At 41.2% G+C, this 26508-nt stretch overlaps 1 protein-coding gene across 1 annotated transcript in view; it reads left to right on the top strand.

Moving 5' to 3' along the window:
- The first annotated feature begins 949 nt into the window (after positions 1 to 949).
- Positions 950 to 26508, top strand: part of LOC126458858 (UPF0602 protein C4orf47 homolog) — a 166734-nt gene continuing 141175 nt past the window's right edge. The window contains exons 1-3 of the mRNA XM_050095821.1: positions 950 to 1049; positions 1228 to 1318; positions 1497 to 1615. The gene's annotated coding sequence lies outside the window, so the exon portion shown is untranslated. The remainder of the gene's footprint in view (positions 1050 to 1227; positions 1319 to 1496; positions 1616 to 26508) is intronic.

Below are 26508 nucleotides of genomic sequence, written 5' to 3' on the forward strand. Positions count from 1 at the left end.
GATGCAGTACAGAAAGTGGCCCAGAGATCACCAGTGTGTGTGTCTGTGTGTGTGTGTGTAGTGGGTGAAATGTTATGAAACAATGTGTGCATAGTGTGTGCAGTGAGTGACAGTAAGATTTGACTGAACAATGTGGCAATACATTATTTAATAAATTATTTGTAAAAAAGGTATTATATACCAGGAGTAAATCTAAAGATTGTCTCTAACTAGAGGTCTGTAAATATATGTGTATATGAATTAGCTTATTTTAAATTGATCTAAATTTGTAAATACTTTGACATGTCCTATATCCTTGTAAAAAGAGATCTACAGATGAATAAAGCTACTACTACCACTACTAACAGCTGCATACTTGTAGAACCCCAGAACTAGCTTTCCTAAAGCAGTTCAAACACTTCATGGTTGTTTACAATATTTTTAAAAAATTCATCTACACAATAACAGTAATATTCTGTTAATTACAGATCATAGGAGTCACTAAAGTTACGTGGAACACTGATATGTGTGTACTGTTAACTGTGTATACTGTTAATGTAGTAACGTAATGCACCTAAACTAACGTTAAAACTCAAAACTTGTAGACCCGAAAAATTAGGCCTAAGATCGATTATGTGCGATATGGACTTCACGCGGTTTGAAAAGAAATATAAGATAGAACTTAAAATCTTCAATTCTCCGAATAGATCCGACACCAGTAAATATGCGAGGAAGGACCCAAAAGTAACGCGAATTGGGCTGTAGTGGGGAGGGAGAGTGGGGGAACCCATTGTTCGACCAGTTTTCCGTTACCGTCCCGCCACCTGAGTAGTGTTGGGCTAAACTGCGATTTTCCGATATCAGTGATTTCTGTGAATGCTACTTTTCAGTATCTGTTATTCTTAACTGTGATTTGTCGCGTATCCCTCCGCCACTGCTATTTCTGCGATTTCTGCTACTTCCGCGATTTCTGATACTTCTGCGATTTCTGTGACTTCTGCGACTTACCACCGTATGAAAAAGCTACATCTGTCCACACAGAAAATTGCATCTCAACAAACCTGTCATTGGTAAGTATGTTTTACGTTTGTTCTTCCGTTGGCTTTAATCTTCTATTAAAGAAACAACTGTGAAAATATTAATAGTGTAATTAATATGTAAGTAGCCATACAGAACCGTAATAGTTCGTATTTAGAAAATGAATTCTAACATATTGTTATGTTCTCAAGTACCCGAACTACATTTCAGACACTCAGTAAAGGGATAACTCAAAATATCATTGTCAGCAGATCTGGAGAAATTGCCACTGCGTCTTTAGACCGTTTTCGTCAGACGAGAGGTTAGTTTCTAAGTGTTTCGATGGACTTAATTACTTAAGTGAGATCGTTCTTGTAAATGTGAAATATATCCCATTGAGTGGCTTTCATTACAGCAAATATTAGCATTCTACTCTGTCAATTATATTGCTTGTAATTAGTGACAGCAAAAATTGTTTAATAATTCTTGTGATTTTGCAGACACAGTTCTGGTTGCTGTACGTATCTATCCACATCAAGGCTGTTGAGAGAGACTCGTGAGGATTCAAGAGAGCTCTTAGAGGATTTGCAGTTTAAAAGTGACATTATTGCGAAATAAGGTGAGTGATTAAACTGTGTTTTATTGAAGTTGTTGTGCGATTTTGAAGGAATAATAAATGTTAAATACAGTGAGCGAATAATGAAAATCTCATTTTCCACATGTTAAGCCGTCCTATACCCGTAATTTTCCGCCACATATTTATTGGTAAACACTTGTTGGAGAGTGACATGCCGCCCCCCCCCCCCCCCAAGCTCTTTCTCCACAATCTTGGTGTGACACTGACCTGTAACATATCCCGAAGTCTACAATATGCATTTTGAGGCTGTTGATACGAAAGTGGGAAGTACAGATCTTACAGTTAAATCAGGAATAGCTTAAGTGAATTACTTGAAAGTAACACGGGAAAAGCTTACTTATGTAGATGGTAGTAGTGTCGGCAACAAGTTCTTGTGTGTGAAGTTGCCATGTAGAACACCAGGTGTAAAACTTTTATCCCGAGTCTTGAACTGTGTCGGAACAAAAGTGAGGCATTCATATGACACAATAATACTGTTTTTATTGCACTACACTTATACAGGTGTCTGGGTTCTGCTGTGTTAACATTGCAAAGTCCTGTAGGCATGTGGAGTATTAACCAAAACTGTCATATTGGAAGCAGAATCAAACACATTTGTTGTTACGTTACTTGATATTTTCAGGAGAAAAAGGCAATGTTGCTTCTTATTAATATAATACATTCAGAGTCACAGCTGTGTTTGACCAACCATAACTGATGCTGAATGTGCATGTCATCATATAATATGTAGGGCTTATTTCAATAGTGGTACAAGTCCATTACCTCCACTTTTTTGTCTATAATGCTTCTGAAATTAATGATCCAAACAAACATAAATAAAGGTTCATCTCTAGCAAGAAGCCATATGCTTGAATATTTCTGGTATCTCAACTGCAGATTTTTCTGCACTCATTTAACTTTACGAGCCTGTATCTCAAAATGAAAGAAAGTGGACTTGTACCACTATTGAAATAAGCCCTTCATATTCAGCATTATACACACAGCACGTCGATCTCGTGAGGCACAAGGCTCTCGTAACGAAGTACGTACGTCGGTCAACAGATGGCACTAGGAAAAGAATGTTAACTGCGCTTTTTAGTTGCTACTTGCGACTCTTAGTTGCGGTTTGTCACAGAAATCGCAGTTTGACTCGGTAGCGAATAGCATAGTATGAACTTTGCTCAACAGATGGCACTGCTAACTGCGCTTTTTAGTTGCTACTTGCGACTCTTGGTTGCGACTTGTCACGGAAATCGCAGTTAGACTCGATAGCGTGTCGCAGAGATGAGCGTAGTACGAACTTTGCTCAACAGATGGCACTGCTAACTGCGCTTTTTAGTTGCTACTTGCGACTTCTAGCCGCGATTTGTCACTGAAATCGCAGAAAGCAGTACGGAATTCGGCCAACAGATGGCTCACAGCGTTGAATGTGAAATGCTACTTGCGACTGCTAACTGTGACTGAAATCGCAGTTAGATTTTGTAAAGTTTTTATTGTGATAGCTGTGACTTCTCAATCACTGTGGTTTCTAACAGATACGATGTTGTGTAGCTGTGAGTGTGTGAGAGTCTTTTTAGTAGAACAACTTTTTCTATTTCAGCGAAAACGTAATGGCAGATTGTCGAGAGCAACGTGTGGCTGTGAAATTTTGTTTCCTATTAGAGAAATCGGACGCGGAAACTAGTGTACTGCTTAAGACTGCTTACGGGAATGCTACCCTAAGTAAAACCAAAGTCTACGAGTAGTTTTCACGTTTTAAAAAAGGAAAAATGTCAACTGAAGACCAACCCCGTGCAGGACGGTCATCAAAGTCAAGAAGTGACGAAAAAGTCGACAAAATCAATGCCCTCGTTCGTAAAGACCGTCGCCGAACCATTGATCAACTCTTTGAGATGTATGGAATATCATGGAGTTAAAGGAATTTATCAGAAGATGTGCACATGAGAAGAGTTGCAGTCAAATTTGTCCCTCACCTTCTCACAGATAAGCAAAGGGTGCATCGACTTCAGGCTAATTCTGAGATTCAAAATCAGCTCAAAGAGAACCCAGAATTTTTTCCAAGTGATGAATCGTGGCGCTATGGATAAGACCTCGAAAGAAAGCAGCAATCAAGCCAGTGGAAGACAAGTGGCTCTCCTCATTCCAAAAAAGCTCGCCAAGTGAAGTCAAACATCAAGACAATGCTCACTTGTTTCTTCAGTTGTAGAGGTGTTGTGCACAGTGGTCAAACCATCAACCAGGTGTTCTACTTGGAGGTTTTGAAAAGATTGAGGTAGAGTATCCGGAAGAAAAGGGCAGATCTTTGGGGCACAAGCGACTGGTTCTTCTATCATGAGTATGCTCCAGCCCACACGGCCCTCTCCGTAAAGCAGTTTTTGACCAAAAAGCAGCATGGCCCCGATTGTCCACCCCCCTCCCCTCCACTACTCACCGGATCTAGCCCCCTATGTTTCTTTTTGTTCCCCAGACTCGAAAGATACGTGAAAGAAGGAAATTTTCCACTGTGGAAGAGGTAAAACAAAAATTGCTGGAAGGCAAAAGAACATCCCGATAAGTGAATTTAAGAACTGCTTTGAACAACGGAAGGATCCTTTGAAGAAGTGCGTTGTGGTCAGTGGAGAATAGTTTGAAGGTGATTAAAATTTGGCATAAAGTATTAACAAAGACGTTATGACGAATTTCCCTTTTTTCTGGGGCCTCTCGCATGTGTAACGAAAGCAACCTAAATTCTTCACTGAATACTTACGCAAACATCTTAAATTTTTAAGTGATACTACGTCTGAAGCACGCGGAAACAGGCCCTTAGGACATATCTTTTTTTTCTTTTTTCCGTTTGAAACAGGTTAGATGTAAGATTAACTAAACTATCAGTTATTACAGAATTAACTACTTATCTATACGAGCTCACAAGCGTGTGAGGTCTGTGCCAGGGCTGCTAACATGATACTGCCAATGCTGCCCACGAATGGCACAATATTTCCAGGCAGCGCAGTACCTTCCTAAACCTGGTGCTGTTTCCCCTTGTTACTGTTCTCTGTCGCATTACATTACTCAGTATCTGTCCCTTTCTTTCTCTACTTTCGTAAGTTTCCTTGTCGCCTGGCGAAACGCGCACTTTCCACCTGCTTAGCAAGCATCCTGCGAATCTCTGACGTCTGAACCACCCTGTATCAAAGGTCTCTTCCGTTCACAACTCATGGCTACATGCTCAAGTGAATTGACGGTGCAGCGCCTGATGTCCCAACAAATACAACTATTCCTAGACCTTAAAATTGATTCCCCTCATCCACGCATATTTTGGGGTGTGTACTTTATCCTGACCGAACCTTCGTACTTTCTTGCAGCTCTTACCTAACAGCTCTCTTGCCAGATCTTTCCATCAAGCACACACCTTTGCTGAGTTCATCCCATCCAATTACACCTGCCGCCCTCTCTTCCCAAGATATCCATCCATCAACCGGTATCCCACTCAATTATCGTCCTTTTACTTATATTTTTACTGTGGCCTCATCCCATTGTCAAGTCAATTTTGTTTCGTTTTTCACAATAATTACTCTGGTTTCATATTTTTTTATTATACTCCATCTGTTTCGCCTTGATTGTGACAGTCACACATAATTTTAAGTAAATTTTTAATGTTTTTTGTTGTCTACTATCGATTCTTGCTCTCTCCATCTTCGCCAATACCAAAAAGTTTCTCTATGCCTAGCTACAACCCAGTCATAATACTCTTATTGTGTTGTTGCCTAGCATATGGAAAGTCTCGAAATAGCCTGACCACCAAATCAACTATTTGCAGCTGCATCCCCTACTTTCACAATGACCTTCATCTGTTCAAATTGGGTTAGTTCATAACCGTCACCAACCTAGGCTTGCAAAACCATATAAACCAGGACCAAACCTTCTTGCTCTACCTCTGTTCCATTGCTCCTGCTCTGCAATAACAAATTGCTACATCCTATCTCCCAGACCGAAACTATTGCCCTCCAGGAACTAGAGCACCATGCACAACCCCACCTCTAAAACTGCCTAATCTGTGTCACCTTGCAAATATGCTAGATTTGCCACATATTCAAGAACTTCCTCTCATCACTCTACAGGACCCGGAGCCTAAAGAGGTCTGCAGGTCAGTCATGAACCTTTCCTCCAAAAGCCTTAGCTCCACAGAAGTACCTGTTATTTCCTATCTTTTGCCCCAATCTGAAACTCTTTCCTGCTGGGCCTGTCAAATAACTTCTCTCCTACTCTCTGTCCCTACAGTGGTAACATTTTTCAGCATCTAACCATACCTGTCAAACTTGATCCACAAGCACTAAGGAACTCTGCTTCATGCAGTTCACTCCTCCATGTAACTGTGATCCATGCCCCCCCCCCCCCCCCCTCTCCACTCCACTGCACCCAAATCACACTAAAATGTCTTAAAATGAAAACTAGCATCACATATGCAGACAGAACTTCAATCCACCACCTAAAAACTGATCCCAACCTTATAATCCTATCTACTGATAAAGGCTCCACCGAGAGATGAACACACAGATCTACACAAGTGAAACAACACAGCATTGCCAGATCACTTGCAGTGTTGCCAGTCTCATTACTTTTCTCACACACCTTGTATTCATGAGCTATCTAAACAAATTCTTTCTGGTCACCCAGAATCCTAAACATCTCACCTGGTTCAGACTTGTGACCCCTTTGAGTTTTGGACTGAGAGTGAGGACACTTTATTGGTATTCCTCCAAAACTTCAACCACCCCTCCCCCCCTCCCCACCACTCACCCCCAGTTCATGTCATTTGGTCTTCCTCACCCCAACAAGTCACCTTCCCTGTCATCAACCTCCACCTAAAGGGTGACAACATCAGTACTTCTGTTCACATCAAACCTACCAACCACTAACAATATCTCCACTGCGACAGCTGCCACCCATTAAACACCAAGACATCCCTTCCACACAGCCTAGCCACATGTGTTTATGACATCTGTAGTGACGAGCAGTCCATTTACAAATACAGTGAGGGTTTCACTGAGGCCTTCAGAGGCCAAAATTATCCTCCTCACTCTGTCTGGAAACAGAGTTCTCCCTTTCCTTGGTTTGCTATTCCCATACCACCTCCCAGATACCCCTTGTCCTCTCACAAATGAGCAACCCTCTCAACTCAGTACCCTCTACATTAGGAAAGGAATTATGTTTTCCACCAGGACTTCAAGTACCTTATGTCATGCCCTGAAATAAGAAATATCATCTCCACTACCCCCCTCCCACCCCCCACCACTCCCACAGTGGTATTCCACTGCCCATCCAACCTAGGTAACATCATTAGCCATCCGTGTACTACCCCTGCTCCTAATCCGTTTCCCAAGGCTCATATCCCTGCAAGGTTTGTCCCGTACATCCTCCTGCACCAGCATCTCCTACCACATCAGAGACAGGGTCACATCTGAAGCAGTCATGTGATCAACCAACTTAGCTGCAACCACTGTCCTGCATTCTACATGTGCATGGTCACTAACAAGCTGTTAGTCCATGCAATATCCACTGCCAAACTGTGGCCAAGAGATAACTGGAACACTAAATTGCTGAGATTGTTCACAAACATGATTTGCTTGACTTCAAAGACTGCTTCACTGTATGTACCATCTGGATTCTTCACATGAACACCAGCATTTCTCAACTGAGCAGATGGAAGCTCTCCCTAGAACATATCCATAGTTGTTATAAGTGTCCTGATATCAGCCTTCACTAATCCCTGTCCTCTGAGACTGTCATCTTTTCTGCTCCTGCTCCAACTCTACATGCGCCGTCTATTCCACCAATGCACTTACATAGTCCTTTCTCTTCTCTACTTCTCGTTTCTGTCATACGCCTTCCATTCCATCTCCCCTTTCCCATGCCTTCTCTCTCTTAGGACAGCGTCCCAATGATGAACCTAGCAGTCCACTACCCGGTCCTCACCACTTCCTTGCATGCTCCCACAGGTAGCACTAGCATCTTCTTCCACCCCTATCCTGTTATCCTCCGCCCCTCCCCACACCACACCTCTTCTACACCTCCACTGTCCACCCTAGGAAGGATCACTGTTCGCCTCGGACACAGTTCCAGTCAGACCAGCCTTATGGCCCAGAGAAAACAGTCGCATTGTGCGTTTGAGGTGTGCACGTGTGTGTGTGTGTGTGTGTGTGTGTGTGTGTGTGTGTGTGTGTGTGTGTGTGTGTTCGTTTTGTCTACGTCTCATGAAGGACTTAGTCATTGCTAATAAATATCAGGCAATCCCTTTTCAGAGTGCACATCTACCAGTCAGTGCATCCTTAATGTGCTGAATAGTGATCCATCCTTTTCTGTTGTTGTTATTCAATCCTGGAATTTTTGTTTCATGAAAAACAAATGCATTTACATTTTTATCTCATAGTTATCCTACCACTATAGCCAACAGGTAAATGCTCTGAGGTGCTCCCTCATTTACTAACTCTTCTCCATAACAAAATGAAATCTTTGTATTTCTGCACATTAATGTGCTAAAGTGGATGTACCAGCCAAAGTAATTTTCTACATGATGATCCTAGTTGTTTATTATCATTACTGATAGAGGTCTTTGGTCATCTTTTTAATGTTCACGCGGAACTCTAAACTCCTATATGTGCATCTGCTTGAATTATACTGTCCAGTCACAACAGTGTGACCACCTGTCAAACTGCATATTTAAAAGTTTTAAATGATTAATAGAAAATATCATATAAAGATGTGAAACACCAATAACCTGACCAGTGCTTTCCTCTCCCGCAACTATCCTGCAGACCTTGTCCACAAACAGATCTCCTGAGCAATACATTCCTCCCCGACCAACAACAATGTTCCTACCCCCAGACCACACAGAAGCATCCCCTTTGTCACCCAATATTATCCTGGCCTCGAATACACCAACAAATTACTCTGCCAGGGATATGACTTTCTCAAGTCAACCCCTGAAATGAGATCATCCCTTGACAAAATTCTCCCCACACCACCCAGGGTTGCCTTTCGTCGCCCCCCTAACCTCCGTAACATCCTTGTTAAACCCTACAATATTCCCAGACTACCTTCTCTACCCAGCGGTTCCTACCCCTGTAACCGACCCCGCTGCAAAACCTGCCCCATGTATCCCCCCACAACCACCTACTCCAGTCCCGCTACTGGTAAAACATACACAATTCAAGGCAGGGCCACGTGTGAAACTACACATGTCATTTATCAGCTGACATGCCTGCACTGCACAGCCTTTTACATTGATATGACAACAACTAAACTGGCTGAGCGCATGAACGGACACAGACAAACTGTCCGCCTAGGAGATGTCCAATACCCAGTAGCGGAGCATGCCCTCCAGCATAATTCCAGGGACCTAGGAACCTGCTACACCGTATGTGCCATTTGGCTTCTCCCACCCAACACCAGTCCCTCTGAACTGCGGAGATGGGAACTTGCACTCCAACACATCCTTTCATCCCGCCGTCCCCCTGGACTGAACCTACGTTAAACAATCTCACTCCCATTTACTCTTCAGTCTTCCCCTCTTTCCCTTTCCTCTTTAGCCATTCACACGTCTTTTCATCCTACATAGTTGTGTTTATCTTTATACTATATACCTCTTTACTTCTGTATACATCCTCTTTGGTTTGAAGCTGGCGCAGTACTTACAGTAGAGTATCTTTGGCTTCCCTCTGACAACCATGCCTCCATCCTTGCTACCCTCCCTGTTTTCCTTTCCCTGTTGCTTCATAACCTGGGTTGTGAGTAACTGAATCCACTTTCCCTTCTTCCCTTTCTTTCCCCTCTCTCCTCCCTGATGAAGGAACATTTGTTCTGAAAGCTAGGAACGTAAATTTTCGGTTCTGTTTTTCGTGTATCTATCGGCTGTACTGAGCTGAGGTAAGTACTGGCCAGCCCCTCTATCCTTTGTTATTTAAAAGTTTTATATGTGTTGTCTCCCTCTGTTGCTTCGTGAGTAGATTTTTTAATCCATCCAATTACATCATATTTTCAAAAACTGAACATAGATGTGGATGCGGTCTCCAAGGATAGATGCATATCTGTGTTGAATCATTGTGTCTTCCAGAATGATGAAATCATCCTGGGAATGCTTCAAAAACATTCCCCGGCCTTAACGTACCCTCAATTGTTCCTGGGTGTTTGCCTTCAGACATTTCACATCACACTTGCCAACAGCCATCTATCCAATGAAGTGTAAAACATGATAAATCTGAAAAGGGAGTCTGTCATCAGTCGATGGATTTCCAGTTGCAGTTTTGGCATGCAAATTCCAGTCTTCGTCACCAATGAACAGCAGTCAGCATGGGTGCATGAACCCGGTACCTGCTGCGGGGCTCCTTATGGAGCAGCATTTGTTGAGCAGATGCTGTTTGTAGTCCCTTAATTCATCTGAGCAGTCAGATACTCAACAGTTGTACACCTATTCACATGTACACATCTCTGCAGCCATCATTCACCCCCGTCATCTATGGCTTGTGGTGCACCTCAGCTATCTCGGCACCAGTTTTGGATAGTGCCATTTTGTTGTGCATGATATACTGTAACCATGACAATGTGCAAACAGTTTATGAACTTAGCCATTCAGGAAGGCTTCCACTGTTGGACATGTGATAGGTTTCCACATTATGACAATGACTGCACTGATTCTGCATCATCCGAACACACTTTGTATATTTTCCATTGCTAGTGCTGGCACCTGCCATCAGTGAATGGTTATTGCACATTGAAATCAAACATAGAAGGTGGTCACATTAATGTGACTAGACAGTGTAGAATGTACATCAGTATATTTGATTTGCAAAGGTTCCACAGCTGCTATGGTCGCAGGTTAAAATCCTGCCTCTGGCATGGATGTGTGGGATGCCCTTAGATTAGTTAAGTTTATGTAGTTCTAAGTCTAGGGGACTGATGACCTCAGATGTTAAGTTCCATACTGCTCAGAGCCATTTGAACTGTTTGCAAAGCTCCCTTACAGCATTCAGTTGTTAAGAAACTTTATGAAGGCTATATTTTATGTAATTACTATTGATGCTATAATAGAACATACAAAATGTCGGGGTTGAATAAAAGCATTAGTATGATTATTCAGGAATACACATATTTTGAAACAGAAGTACCAATACACTTAAAAAATAAAAACCCTGTCTGATTTATCACAATCCTGTATTTGGTCTAGCTGGATCTTATGTTTACAAAAAAGCTGTTGTCATATTCAGATGAAATATAACAAATATGGAGTTTCATTGTTGTGCAGCTTTTGTAGATCCATGGAAACAACATTATTAGTAGCTTATTCCAAATTGAATGTTCACTTTCTGGTGTTAAAGAGCAAAATCAACAATATAAGGTAAGAAAATTTATGTTTATTTTTTAATTATGAAAGTATGGTACTGAATTTTTTTTTATTATTTATAAATGTATAATTATTACTCCATGTATTATGCTAACATGCGATGTCACCACATGTCACATGGTGCTGTTCCTGCTGCTGATTAAGAAGGAAAACAAGGAGAATGTGTTGGAGGAGAGGAAGGAAAGAAAGGCTAAAATATGTGTGTATGAATTTCAATCAGTAGGATATGCTGTAGATAAGTAAATCTGACTTCTTTATCATTTAATTCATTATTTAGTTCCACTTGACAGTTTGCTGTCTAAAGAAACTTTCCATACATCTCCCTTTCCCTAATCCATTTTTTAGCATATTAGCATGTACCAGCAACAGGAGTTGTAATTAAAACAAAAACGAATAGAGATGACCACCCACATGCAAATATTGATGGACCCCTCATAGATAGTATCATATCAGAAAATCACACTAGCTTTCAACTTTTCTTTATATGTCTGATCATTTACACTCAGTCTCTTTCCTGCCCCACTCTCTCTCTCTCTCTCTCTCTCTCTCTCTCTCTCTCTCTCTCTCTCTCTCTCTATATATATATATATATATATATATATATATATATATATATATAACACACACACACACACACACACACTTACGCCCAAATCTGGATACCTCCACAGTCACTGAAACATGAAACACACACTGACTCAGTCTCATTATGGTGCCCATTTCTGTGTGTGTGTGTGTGTGTGTGTGTGTGTGTGTGTGTGTGTGTGTGTGTGTGAGGGGGGGGGGGTTGAGGGAGGGGGGATGAAGGGGCTAGGGTTTAGAGTGGCAATAAGGGTTATTAGACTAAAAAAAGCATGAAGGCTATGAAGTTTGGGTTTTTCTGTGATGTTAAATGAATACATACACTACGCATCAATACACTACTGGTGTGTGTTTGCCTTTCCTCTTTTACAGTAACACAGTTCTCGCATGAAGTGTACTGCCTGTTGGACCACAGGAAGCAAACCGCAGGTATATTTTTAGATCTGACAAAGGCATTTCACACAATAAACCAAAGCTTCCTTCAAAAACAAACTGAAGTCAATTCATATATGGAGTACATCATGCTTCTTTTAGCAACATACCTGTAGAATTATAAGCAATGCGCTAAACGTATAAATTAGACAAAGAATTGTAAATTTTCAATCCACCACTGAAACAATAACTATTGTACAATGTGTACCTCAGGGCTCAATCCTTGTTGCCTTTCTCTTCCTCATATACATTTACGATACTGCACAACCTGTCAACTACCACATTATAAGTGATGCAGTTGACACCTCCACCTTATTCTGTGGTGGAGAATATAAGATATTAGAATCATTTGCTACCAGTGACATAAAAGAATTAACAAAATATTTAAATGGTTAGGGCCTCTTAGGTAAATGTTGCTAAATCTCAGTTATTGGCATCTAAAATAGACAGTTCTGAACATGCCAATGTAAGCAACATATGAAACATCTTGACAGCAAAAACAGGCAGCTGTATATCTGTGGATGAATCGCATTAATTCTGTATGTGGAAAAGTCATTGGTGACTTATATATCCTTAGCTACCTCACCAAGATAGTTCCTAGCCACACATTAAAAATAGTTTACTATGGAACAGTTTACCACTTTCTTAACTATGGGATTGAGTTATGGAGCTGCACAGCTGATGTAGATTTAAAAACAATAATATTATTACAGAAACAAGCAATAAGACTAATACACAGCATAGGCCATAGATAATTATGTTGTGAAGTATTTGTGCTGCACAAATACATAACAATATACTCTTTACACATATTTTAATTACTTAGAAGTTTATGAGCCAACTGACTGAAGTTATCAAGTGCAATGATGTACATGAGTGCAAAACCAGAACAAAATATATCTACTTTCGGAAAAGAACAAAATTAAAAATAACAGGTAGGAGCCCACACATTAGTTGTTTGATCTGGTATAACAAAATACCAAACTGGTTAAGAACATATAGGTGATTGATTTTAACAATAAACTAAAATCTTTTCTAATATAATTTTTTTAATATTCATTCAATGAAATCAAAGACACTGCTTGTGACATGAACAGGTACCATATCAGACATAAAGTAATAAATGTGTAAAACAGATGTAAGAAACAGCTACTGCTGTATGTAATGTTTTGTGAATATAATTTTTGTTATATTATTATGTCTGACATTTGCAAAAGTCATAACTGGACTGGCTCCATATGAATATAATGTAAATAAATAAATTTCTGTTTGTTCCAGTCATCTTGGAATTGTGAGTACCATAATAAGGAGGTGGTTATCATTCATCTTGTACTTAAGATCTAATTATGTAGAAAGCCTTCACGTATGCTGAAAAAGTCAAAGTAAATGTTTACCACAGAGCTGCAATAAATCTATTCTGTGGGTCAGTTAGCATGCTGGACAATTCAAAGCCCGTTTATAATTACTATTAAGTAATTAGGTTCCCAGAGTAACATTAATACTTGAATGTAAATGTTCAGATTATTTGTAGTGAGAATGGGAAATACCAATTTTATGTCTTCCAGAATTTAGTCAAAGAACCTGCGCAACAGAACACAAAATGCCTGAGTCTCAAACAAGAGAACAATTTATTCTAACATTAATTATCTATGTTCCATAAATTCCACCATGAAGGAGATTCTTCAGAGGTGGAGAACAAGTCAAGTTCGGCTTAGTTTATTTCTGTCCATAGTTCATATTTTACAATGACAATAGATACAATATTGATGTATGTGCCAGCTGCTGTGACTGAGTGTTTCAAGGTGCTTCAGTCCGGAACTGCGCTGCTGCTACAGTCACAGGTTCAAATCCTGCCTCGGGCATGGATGTCTGTGATGTCTTTAGGTTAGTTAGGTGTTCTAAGTCTAGGGGACTTATGACCTCAGATGTTAAGTCTCTTAGTGCTTAGAGCCATTTGAACCATTTGATGTATGCACACAATTTCAGAGATCGTGCATCCTTACTGTACACAGGCCTGCTTGTAGAGGACACCTGGGTTGGTCTCATAGTGCTCTCTGGTGACCCAGAAAGGAACAAGTATTATTTAAGCAATTGCAAACGAGTGCTTGGCCTTTTCTATTACCTGTATTACTGTTGTCCATTCACTGTGTCAGTGCTACGGACAACCTGCACATCATTGTACCTTATATTGGCTCTATAGAGTACTACGTTCCACAAATCCTGTTCGTTTCTGCTGTAACAAATATGTTATGGGTTTTATAGATAACTAATAAAATTGTTTACAATATTACAGAAAGGACATATTGCTACGCTTCATATAATGACTATGTTGAATTGCAGATAAACACAACAAAAAGACGGTCAAACAAGTAAGGCAAGTATGGCATCAAACAACATTCACACACACATACTCATGCAAAAGCAACTCACATACAATGATCAGTTTCTGCTTGCTGACGCCAGATTCAGTATAGTTGTCATGGATAACAAATTCTTATAGTATTAATAATAGTAATAAATTATAAATAGCCATCAGATAATGTAGATACAGAAAAAAACATGGAGAAAACAAAATTTTTCAGTAGTTCATCCTAATGATAAACGTTAATTATTTGTGTTAATTTACACAGAAATCAGGCAGCAACAGCCGACCAAGACAGAACCACCAACAGGGACATAACAGATTTTGTGGCTTTAACTATCTCATAACCAAGAGTGTATTATGAAATTTCATCTGTGTGCTTTGATAATTTAGTGTCTTGTTTTCTGCGTGTTAATTTAATATCTAATTAACACAGTTCTCGTGTTTTCATTTGCATTGGAAAGTAAACCTATTTTGTGACATATTACAAGTTCCAAATCAAGAGGAAATTATATACTCTCACCTGAATGCTTCGGTAATTTGGTTTTCGAAACTCCATGTACTAACCAAATTTATTAGACACAATTCTTGGGCCTTTGTCAGGGTATACAGGAGAGTTCCCCAACACATGTCAATATTTCTGAGACGTGAAGTTTTCCAAGGTCTTTAGTATGGATAGACACTGTGATTGTTGTGTGCAGATGCAATTAGAGGTGGTGACGCTTCGCTCCAGGCTGTGATGGCTTCAGTTACACAGCTTAAAGCTGCAGTGGATGGGCATCACTGTTGTGAGCCAGTCGTGGGGATCCAACGGACATCCAGCATGTGCGAGTCCTCTGATTGGTACTCACCAGTGGCCAGCCCAGATACTGCTCCCACTGAGGTTGAACCCTCGCCTATCATCGAGTGGGAGATCACCTCAGGGCACGGCAGGTGGTGAAAGACTTCTAAGGGGCCGCACATAAGACGTCCCTGGTTAGTCTGACAAACAGGTTCCAGGCACTGTCTGTGGCTGACACTGTCACTCAGCTAGATGCAGTCACCTGTCCTGTTTCAGAGGAAATCTCTCAGCCTGCAAGATCTGGGCAATCACAGAAGGTGGGATTACTGATAGTTGGGAGCTCCAATGTTAGGCATGTTATGGGGCCCCTTAGGGACATAGCTGCCATGAAGAGGGAGGAAGAAAATGTTCACTCTGTGTGCATACCAGGTGGAGTCATTCCAGACTGGAACAGGTAATTCTGGATGCCATGAAGAACACAGTGTGCAGCCAACTGCAGATGGTGGCTCATGTTGGCACCAATGATATGTCACTTTGGATCGGAAGAGATTCTCTCTGGCTTCTAGTGGCTAACATAAGTGATAAAGGCTGCCAGTCTTGCTTGCGGGATGAAACCAGAGCTCACCACACACAGCATAGTCGACAGGACTGATTGTGGACCTTTGGTACAGAGTCAAGTGGAGAGTCTGAAACAGAGGTTCTGACAGTTCTGTGGAAGTGTGGGCTGCAGATTCCTCAACTTGCACCATAGAGTGGTGGGGTTTCAGGCTCCACTGAATAGGTCAGGAGCCCACTACACGTTTGAGGTGGCTACATGGGTAGCAGGGGCTGTGTGGCATGGACTGGGCGTTTGTTTAGTTAGAGGATCTTTGGGAAACACAGACAGGGTGTCAGTCTCATAGAGTGAAGGCCGAACATAGGAGAATGTAGATACCGGAACTATCGGTTTAACAGTTGCAATTGGTTGTAGCTGTGTTGAGAAAATACCAGAGCTCCAAGCACTGATAGAAAGCACTGATGCTCAAATTGTTGTATGCACTGAAAGCTGACTAAAGCCGGGGATAAGTTCAACTCAAATTTTTGCAAAAAATCTTAACAGTGTTCCAAAAGGCTAGGCTACTGACAGTTGGCGGTGGCATGTTTGTTGCTGTCAGAAGTAGTTTATCTTGTCGGGAAATTGGAGTAGATAGTTCCTGTGAGTTAGTATGGGCAGAAGTCATACCTGGCAACCAGAATAAAATAATAATAGGATCCTTTCACCGATTTCCCAACTCAGATGATACATTTTCTGAAAGGTCCAAAGAAAACTTGACTTTAATTACAAACATGAACTGATTTTAATCTAGCCTTGACATGTTGTTGTTGTTGTGGTCTTCAGTCCTGAGACTGGTCTGATGCAGCTCTCCATGCTACTCTATCCTGTGCTATCTTGTTCATCTCCCAGTACCTACTGCAGCCTACATCCTTCTGAATCTGCTTAGTGTATTCATCTCTTGGTCTCCCTCTACGATTTTTACCCTCCACGCTGCCCACCAATGCTAAATTTGTGATCCCCTGATGCCTCAGAACATGTCCTACCAACCGATCCCTTCTTCTTGTAATGTTATGCCACAAACTCCTCTTCACCCCAATTCTATTCAATACCTCCTGATTAGTTATGTGATCTACCCATCAAATCTTCAGCATTCTTCTGTAGCACCACATTTCGAAAGCTTCTATTCTATTCTTGTCCAAACTATTTATCGTCCATGTTTGACTTCCATAGATGGCTACACTCCATACAAATACTTTCAGAAATGACTTCCTGACACTTAAATCTATACTCGATGTCAACAAATTTCTCTTCTTCAGAAACGCTTTCCTTGCCACTGTCAGTCTACATTTTATATCCTCTCTACTTCGGCCATCATCAGTTATTTTGCTCCCAAAATAGCAAAACTCCTTTACTTCTTTAAGTGTCTCATTTCCTAATCTAATTCCCTCAGCATCACCCGACTTAATTCGATTACATTCCATTATCCTCGTTTTGCTTTTGTTGATGTTCATCTTATATCCTCCTTTCAAGACACTGTCCATTCCGTTCAACTGCTCTTCCAAGTCCTTTGCTGTCTCTGAGAGAATTACAATGTCATCGGCGAACCTCAAAGTTTTTATTTCTTCTCCATGGATTTTAATACCTATTCCGAATTTTTCTTTTGTTTCCTTTACTGCTTGCTCAATATACAGATTGAATAACATCAGGGATAGGCTACAATCCTGTCCCACTCCCTTCCCAACCACTGCTTCCCTTTCATGCCCCTCGACTCTTATAACTGCCATCTGGTTTCTGTACAAATTGTAAATAGCCTTTCGCTCCCTGTATCTTACTCCTGCCACCTTTAGAATTTGAAGGAGAATATTCCAGTCAACATTGTCAAAAGCTTTCTCTAAGTCTACAAATGCTAGAAATGTAGGTTTGCCTTTCCTTAATCTCTCTTCTAAGATAAGTCGTAAGGTCAGTATTGCCTCACGTGTTCCAACATTTCTACGGAATCCAAACTGATCTTCCCCGAGGTCGGCTTCTACCAGTTTTTCCATTTGTCTGTAAAGAATTCGCATTAGTATTTTGCAGCTGTGATTTATTAACCTGATAGTTCGGTAATTTTCACATCTGTCAACACCTGCTTTCTTTGGGATTGGAATTACTATATTCTTCTTGAAGTCTGAGGGTATTTCGCCTGTCTCATACATGTTGCTCACCAGTTGGTAGAGTTTTGTCAGGACTGGCTCTCCGAAGGCCGTCAGTATGTTGTGTACTCCTGGGGCCTTGTTTCGACTCAGGTCTTTCAGTGCTTTGTCAAACTCTTCACGCAGTATCGTATCTCCCATTTCATCTTCATCTACCTCCTCTTCCATTTCCATAATATTGTCCTCAAGTACATCGCCCTTGTATAGATCCTCTATATACTCCTTCCACCTTTCTGCTTTCCCTTCTTTGCTTAGAACTGGGTTTCCATCTGAGCTCCTGATATTCATGCAAGTGGTTCTCTTTTCTCAAAAAAGGTCTATTTAATTTTCCTGTAGGCATTATCTATCTTACCCCTAGAGATATATGCCTCTACATCCTTACATCTGTCCGCTAGCCATCCCTGCTTAGCTATTTTGTACTTCCTGTCGATCTCATTTTTGAGACGTTTGTATTCCGTTTTGCCTGCTTCTTTTACTGCATTTTTATATTTTCTCCTTTCATCAATTAAATTCAATATTTCTTCTGTTACCCAAGGATTTCTACCAGCCCTAGTCTTTTTACCTACTTGATTCTCTGCTGCCTTCACTACTTCATCCCTCAGAGCTACCCATTCTTCTTCTACTGTATTTCTTGCCTCCATTCCTGTCAATTGTTCCCTTATGCTCTCCCTGAAACTCTGTACAACCTCTGGTTCTTTGAGTTTATCCGGGTCCCATCTCCTTAAATTCCCACCTTTTAGCAGTTTCTTCAGTTTTAATCTACAGTTCATAACCAATAGATTGTGGTCAGAGTCCACATCTGCCCCTGGAAATGTCTTACAATTTAAAACCTGGTTCCTAAATCTCTGTCTTACCATTATATAACCTATCTGATATCTTCTAGTATCTCCAGGATTCTTCCATGTGTACAACCTTCTATCATGATTCTTGAACCATGTGTTAGCTATGATTAAGTTATGCTCTGTGCAAAATTCTACCAGACGGCTTCCTCTTTCGTTTCTTTCTCCCAATCCATATTCACCTACTATGTTTCCTTCTCTCCCTTTTCCTACTCTCGAATTCCAGTCACCCATGACTATTAAATTTTTGTCTCCCTTCACCACCTGAATAATTTCTTTTATCTCTTCACAAATTTCATCAATTTCTTCATCATCTGCAGAGCTAGTTGTCATATAGACTTGTACTACTGTAGTAGGCATGGGCTTCGTGTCTATCTTGGCCACAATAATGGGTTCACTATGCTGTTTGTAGTACCTTACCTGCACTCCTATTTTTTTATTCATCATTAAACCTACTCCTGCATTACCCCTATTTGATTTTGTATAACCCTGTATTCACCTGACCAAAAGTCTTGTTCCTCCTGCCATCAAACTTCACTAATTCCCACTATATCTAACTTTAACCTATCCATTTCCCTTTTTAAATTTTCTAACCTACCTGCCCTATTAAGGGATCTGACATTCCACACTCTTATCCGTAGTACGGCAGTTTTCTTTTTCCTGATAACAACGTCCTCTTGAGTAGTCCCCGCCCGGAGATCCGAATGGGGGACTATTTTACCTCTGGAATATTTTACCCAAGAGGACGCCATCATCATTTACCATACAGTAAAGCTACATGCCCTCGGGAAAAATGACGGCTGTAGTTTCCCCCTGCTTTCAGCCGTTCGCAGTACCAGCACAGCAAGGCCGTTTTGGTTAGTGTTACAAGGCCAGATCACTCAATCATCCAGACTGTTGACCCTGCAACTACTGAAAAGGCTGCTGCCCCTCTTCAGGAACCACAAGTTTGTCTGGCCTCTCAACAGATACCCCTCCGTTGTGGTTGCACCTGCGGTACGGCTATCTGTATCGCTGAGGCACGCAACCCTCCCCACCAATGGCAAGGTCCACGGTTCATGGGGGGGACCCTTGATATGTTGGCAAAAATACATGTTTCATTGTGGAGGTACACATAAAACATCATCCAAAATTGTGCTAAATGCATTCTCTGAAAATTATTTCTAGCAGTTTTCACAATTGTGAAGACACACTTGACGTCTTAGCAACAAATAATCCTCAGCTAATAATAAGCATCAAAACGGATACGGGGATTAGTGAACACAAGGTTGTCACAGTGAGACTGAATACTGTAACCCCCACATCCTCCAAAAACAAACGAAAAATATACCTATTCAAAAAAGCAAATAAAAATTCACTTGACACCTTCCTGAGAGAGAATCTCCACTCCTCCCACATTAACAATGTAAGTGCTGACTAGATGTGACTTGAATGCAAAGAAACAGTATTGGCAGCAATTGAAGAGATTTATACCAAATAAATTAAAAAATGATGGAGCTGATCCTTCTTGGTACACAAAACGGGTCAGAACACTGTTGCAGAAAAAACGGGAAAAATCATGCAAAATTTAAACGAACGCAACATCTCCGAGATTGGCGATCTTTTACAGAAGCTTGAAATGTAGCACAGACTTCAATGCGAGATGCTAATAACAGTTTCCGCAATGAAACTTTGTCTCGAAACCTGGCAGGAAATCCATAGAGACATTGGTCTTATGCGAAGTATGCTAGCGGCAAGACACAATCAGTGCCTTCCCCTGCGCGACAGCAATTGAAATACTATTGGCGACCTTGTTGCCAAAGCAGAGTTACTAAACACTGCCTACAAAATTCCTTCACCAAAGAAGATGAAGTAAATACTCCAGAATTAGAATCAAGAACAGCTGCCAACTATAGTAACGGTGAAGAAGATATCCTTGAAATGGTGAAGCAACATAAATCAGCAAACAAAAGCAAGTCTTCTGGTCCAGAGTATGTTGATAGAATAGTGCCATGCTTAACAATCATAGTCAACCCCTCGCTCGATGAAAGATTCATATCTAAAGACTGGAAAGTTGCACAGGTCATACCAATATTCAAGAAGGGTAGTAGGAGCAATCCACTAACTTACAGGGCCACATCATTAACGTCGATATGCAGCAGGATTTGGGAAAATATATTATGTTTGAACATTATAAAATACCTCGAAGAGAAAGGTCTATTGACATACAGTCAACGCAAATTTAGAAAACATCATTCTTGTGAAACACAACTAGCTCTTTACTCACATGAAGTTTTGCGTGCTATTGACAAGGGATTTCAAATTGTTTCCGTATTTCTAGATTTCCAGAAGGCTCTTAATTAAAAAGAAATAAATACAATGATTTTAGTAGCTCTGTGACCAGTTACGAAGTCTTGTAACTGGTTGGCCCTGACTAGTATTAGCACGCAATCTGACTGCATAAAATAAAAATAAAGAATGACAAGGAGTTTCCATTAACACAATTGATTAATTAAGTCCCATGCAACTATAAAAACTACGAAACAACAAAGCACAAGTGTAACTGTTCTGTGTGTGGTAGTGTGACTCAACTTACATGTATCTGACTCGGTTCTTTCTCAGTACGACAAGATATTTTAAACACCATTTACAATGAACTAATTGAAAAACCAGAAATACTATAATTGCACATAGAAACCAGAATTACAAGTCTAATACATGAACACGAGTCAGATGCTTTGTTTACTGAACCTGTGACCAAGAGGCATTGTCATTAAAGAAATCTGTAATACTTTTTTTTTACCTCAATATATAGTGACGAAAAATACACTGTGATAATTGCATCATCTTCCATCTACACATTACACCAACCGAACAGCATCTACTCTCTCGCCCAACAGAACAACAACTGCACTTGATATCCTCTGAACTACTACTGCCCTCGACAACCTCTGAACTACTACTGCCCCAGTGGAGGCGGCGGAATAATAATCTTTGGCGCAATCTCTGGCGCTGTGACTGAGTGTAGCCACCTTTCATATGCCCCTCCTCCACGGGCTAGAATTTGGTGGTATTTTTGCCAGCATTGGTGGTGAAAATACCACCAAATTCGTCCAAAAAACACAGACAAAAATAAAAGATGATATTAATAAGTAAATATTACATAACTAAATAAATTTTGGCTTTGAACTGACCCTGCAATAACCTAATATATAAAAATACAGTAAGGAATACAAATGCTTGCATACATGTGATTTTACATAATAGTTTACGCAAGTATCATTTCTCAGAGTAGTTAAACAGTTCAATCAATGGCACCAGCAATGACGAATAGATGCAGATAAGAGTCTTATAACATTTCATAAACAGTATATACACAATAAATCAGTTTACACAAATATTCACATAAAATCTTTCCAATAGTTCAATAAACAAGTAGCACTCCTCAGAGTAGTTGACAGTTCAAACAGTGGCACCCAGCAATGGTCAACAGGTGCAAATAGCAGTCCCATAACATTTCATCAGCAGTATTTGAACAGCTCCAACAGTGGCACCCAGCAATGGTGAGCAGGTGCAGACAGCAACAAGTGACATCATTTCAGTAGCAGCAGTTCCAATAGTGGCACCCAGCAATGGCGAGCAGGTGCAGGCAGGAATGAGTGTCATCACATCAATAGTAGCAGTTCCAACAGTGGCACCCAGCGATGTTGAACAGGTGCAGACAGCAACAAGTGACATCATCTCAGTAGCAGCAGTTCCAACAGTGACACTCAGCAATGTTGAACAAGTGCAGGTAGCAGTCCATAATATTCACCAGCAATAATGAAACAGTTCATCAGATTTCATCAGCACAAATTAAACATTTCCAAGTGGCACCCGTCAATGATAATAGGTGTAAGCACGAACAACAGTTTGAATGCACGGCTTTTGAACTCTATCATACAAGTGGCTTGTAGTGAAATTGTGTGCTGGAATACCGTCTCAGTTATGTGATTGAATTGATGATTTCCTGACGGACAGGTCACAGTTCGTAGTAATTGACGGAAAGTCATCAAGTAAAACAGATGTGATTTCTGGCATTCCCCAAGATAGTGTTATGGGCACTTCCTTTGTTATATATAAATGATTTAGGAGCCAATCTTAGCAGCTGCATTAGGTTGTTTGCAAATGATGCTGGCGTTTATCAACAATTAAAGTCATCAGAAGATCAAAACAAATTGCAAAAAGATTTAGAAAAATATCCATATGGTGCAAAAATTGGCAATTAACCCTAAATAACTAAAAGTGAGAGGTCATCCACATGAGTGCTAAAAGAAATCCATTAAACTTCGGTTACATGATAAATCAATCAAATCTAAAGGCCATAAATTCAACTAAATACCTAGGAATTACAGTTACGAACAATTTAAATTGGAAGGAACACATAGAAAATGTTGCGGGCAAGGCTAATCAATGACTGTGTTTTATTGGCAGGACACTTTAAAAATGTAACAGATCTACGAAAGAGACTGCCTACATTACACTTGTTTGTCCTCTTTTTGGAATACTGATGCGCCATGTGGGATCCTATCAGATAGGATTGACGGAGTACATCGAGAAAGTTCAAAGAAAGGCATCATGTTTTGCATCATCGCAAAATAAAGAGAACGTCACAGAAATAATGCAGGGTTTGGGGTCAACATCATTAAAACAAAGATGTTTTCCACTGCAGGAGAATCTTCTGACGAAGTTGCAATCACCAATTTTCTCCACTGAATGTGAAAATATTTTGTTGAGGTTGATCAACATAGGGAGAAATGCCCATCATAATAAAAACGCGAAATCAGAGCTCGCACAGAAAGATATAGGTGTTCTTTTTTCCCTCGTGCTGTATGAGATTGGAATAATAGAGAATTTTTGTGAAGGTGGTTCAATGAACCCTCTGCCAGGCCCTTTAATGTGATTTGCAGAGTATAGATGTAGATGTGGGTGAATCTTGCACACAGAAGTAAAGTAAACGAAGTTATATATGCTTGCCATGCCACAGAAAAGTATTAAGCCATTTATACAAAGAAAAAAAATTATCTTGTAAATACTGCACATTTCATATAATATTTTCTGAATCGTATTTGTGCTAATGCATAGGTTCAAAAACATAGTTTTCGACTTACACTATGTATTCTCTTCTTTTGTATTTTCAGCACTATGTTTGGTCTTCCCTTTTCCCTCTTCAGGAAGTTGGTTTCCACAAGAAGGAAAAGTATTTTACACCGTTTCTATTTTTAAATTTACCATTATTCTATGAATTTGCCTAGAAGTATTGCTTTACCTTACACCAAACATCCAGAGATGAGATGTTCCTTCAAACTATTGAATGTGCTCAGTTCCTTTATGCAAAGTGGCACTCTGTAATAAGCTTCCTGCAGTATAGGGTTCCTACCTGTCATTTTCAATTTTGTTGTTGTTGCCGTTATGGTTTTTTTCTCTGGTTCTTACATTGTGGTCTTGAAAATTGTTGTTTAGAGCTTATAACAAGCATCTGTTGTATTTTCAAATTTACCAAGATAAGCAAATTTGTCCTTGGCATAACGGATTAGCAGTATTTTAAGAATAACAATCAGTATAGTCAATGCAAGTCTATGATTTACTTGAAATTGTCGGTGGGTAGCAACTCATTGTTCATAGGTTGGCGCAGATGTAACTTTTGTGGCTGAGAATGTTTTCCATGTGAGGGTAGTGTTTTAAATGCAAAATCATGTGTGCGCAATATTCAGTCTGATTTTAAATATATTTGTGGGAGTTTGGGTCCTTATCATTATAAATAACAACCCGATGATCCACTTGTTAAGAAAATGAGCACATTTATTGTCACACTTCAGATATACGTCATTACACATCGAAAGTATCACATAGACAGAACATAATGGCCGCCTTGGCCCCAAAGAGTTTTTGCATGCCAGAAATGTTATGGCACATCAGTGTTGCCACAGAGGCCCCCCCCCCCTCCCCTCCCCCATGCAGTGCGGAGCATGAGGCTCTGGCTGTTGTGGAAGGAGGATGCAGATGTCACACCGTCTTCGTCCGGAGGGGGAACTGGGCGGGACGGGGCTGGGGTTCGAGCCCTTTTGGATGGAAAAATGTAATCGCGGTGCCACACCGGTGGGAGTATGCGGTGACCGGTTCGTGAGGTGACAGAGGGGGTGGGGGGAATAGACAGAGACACGGGGTACAACACATACAGTGTCCCCATGGCATCAATGAAAGATTGAATGAGGGAAGGATCTAAGGAATTGGGGATCGGTGAGGAGTGGAGAATGGAAAGTTGGAAGGTGTCATCATCGGCGGTGCGGGGGGCAGCGTGGATGACTAAGAGAGAATCATTTGTGGTAGTTATACAGATGTCAGACGGTGAAAAGTGTGAGATGTCGATGGAGACGGTAGTGGGTTGTTGAATGTCGGGTGAGAAGTGTGTGACAGGCATACCAGGAGAGGGTGGGGTGAAGGGTGTGGACCCCGGACTTTGCCCAGTGAGGGATCCCTGCGTTGGGGAAGGGGCGTGGCCGTGGCCGGCGTGTCGTCCCTTGAGGAGGCGGCGGCGTGGAGGTCATCGTTCGTTGTGGTCGGTGGCGTCGGGTCGCAGGAGGTGCTTTCGTTTGCAGTGACCCACGGCGGCTTGAGTCGAGACACTGACACTATCGAGGGGTTGCCTTTGATACAGATATTGAATGTATTCGACGAGCGCCTAAGTACCCTGTAAGGGCCTGTATATGTGGGTTGCAGGATGGCACGCACTGTATTGTCCCTAATCATCACAGCTTCACACGTGGCTAACCACTGGTGCATGAATGTTTTAGGCAGAGTGTGTGCTTTCGGAGTGGGTGCTCTCTGCGCTCGTATCGTCTGTAGTATGTTCTCTATTAGCACGGGGTATTCGATGGTATCTTGGAGCAGTGAAGGTTCGACAAACTCGGTTGGTAGGGTCAACAGCTCGCCATAGAGCAGTTCGGCCACCGAGCACTGCAGGTCATCTTTATATACAGAACGGAGGCCTAGCAGTACCTACGGGAGGGCGTGTAACCACCGTTCCTTGTGGCACATTAGCGCTGTCTTTAATGCGTGGTGCCATCGTTCCACTAAGCTGTTTGACTGGGGGTGGTAGGCTGTCATACGAATGTGGCCGACGCCGAAGAGCTCGCACATTTTTGTGAAGAGGACAGCCTCAAATTGACGGCCTTGGTCTGTAGTAATGGTTTCAGGGCAGCCAAAACATGCGACCCATGTGGAGAGGACAGCGTTGGCGACTGTTTCGGCCGAAATATCGGCTCGAGGGGTTTCCTTGACCCATCTAGTTGTTCTGTTAATAAAAGTAAGCAAGCATCGGTAATCATCCACCTGGGGAAGGAGGCCGACAAAGTCGATGTGGATGTGGCGGAGTCTGCCCGAAGGAGAACGGAAGATGCCTGAGGGGGGCGTGCAGTGGTGTCCGACTTTGGACTGCTGGCATGAAATACAAGTGCGACACCAGTTGTGACAGTCTTTGTGAAGCGAAGGCCATATGAAATGCTCGACGATGATGCACTTCTTGCATGCCAGGCGCAGAGAGTGATTATTGTCAGATAAAAGGCTCACCAAGGAGTCATCATTTGTTTGCGCTCCAGCAAGAGCATCGAAGTCGATTGAGGAAGATATGCCTGAGATCTGGGAGAAATAATCAGCGGCTATGTTGTCGGATCCTCGAGCGTATTGTACATTAGTTGTGTATTGTGAAATGAGGCCAAAATAACGGAACCTCCTACGAGGTGGGTCGGCTGGAGGGTTTGTGAGTGCTTGGATGAG

Source organism: Schistocerca serialis, chromosome 1 (assembly GCF_023864345.2).
Source record: "Schistocerca serialis cubense isolate TAMUIC-IGC-003099 chromosome 1, iqSchSeri2.2, whole genome shotgun sequence".
In the NCBI taxonomy this organism is placed as follows: domain Eukaryota; kingdom Metazoa; phylum Arthropoda; class Insecta; order Orthoptera; family Acrididae; genus Schistocerca; species Schistocerca serialis.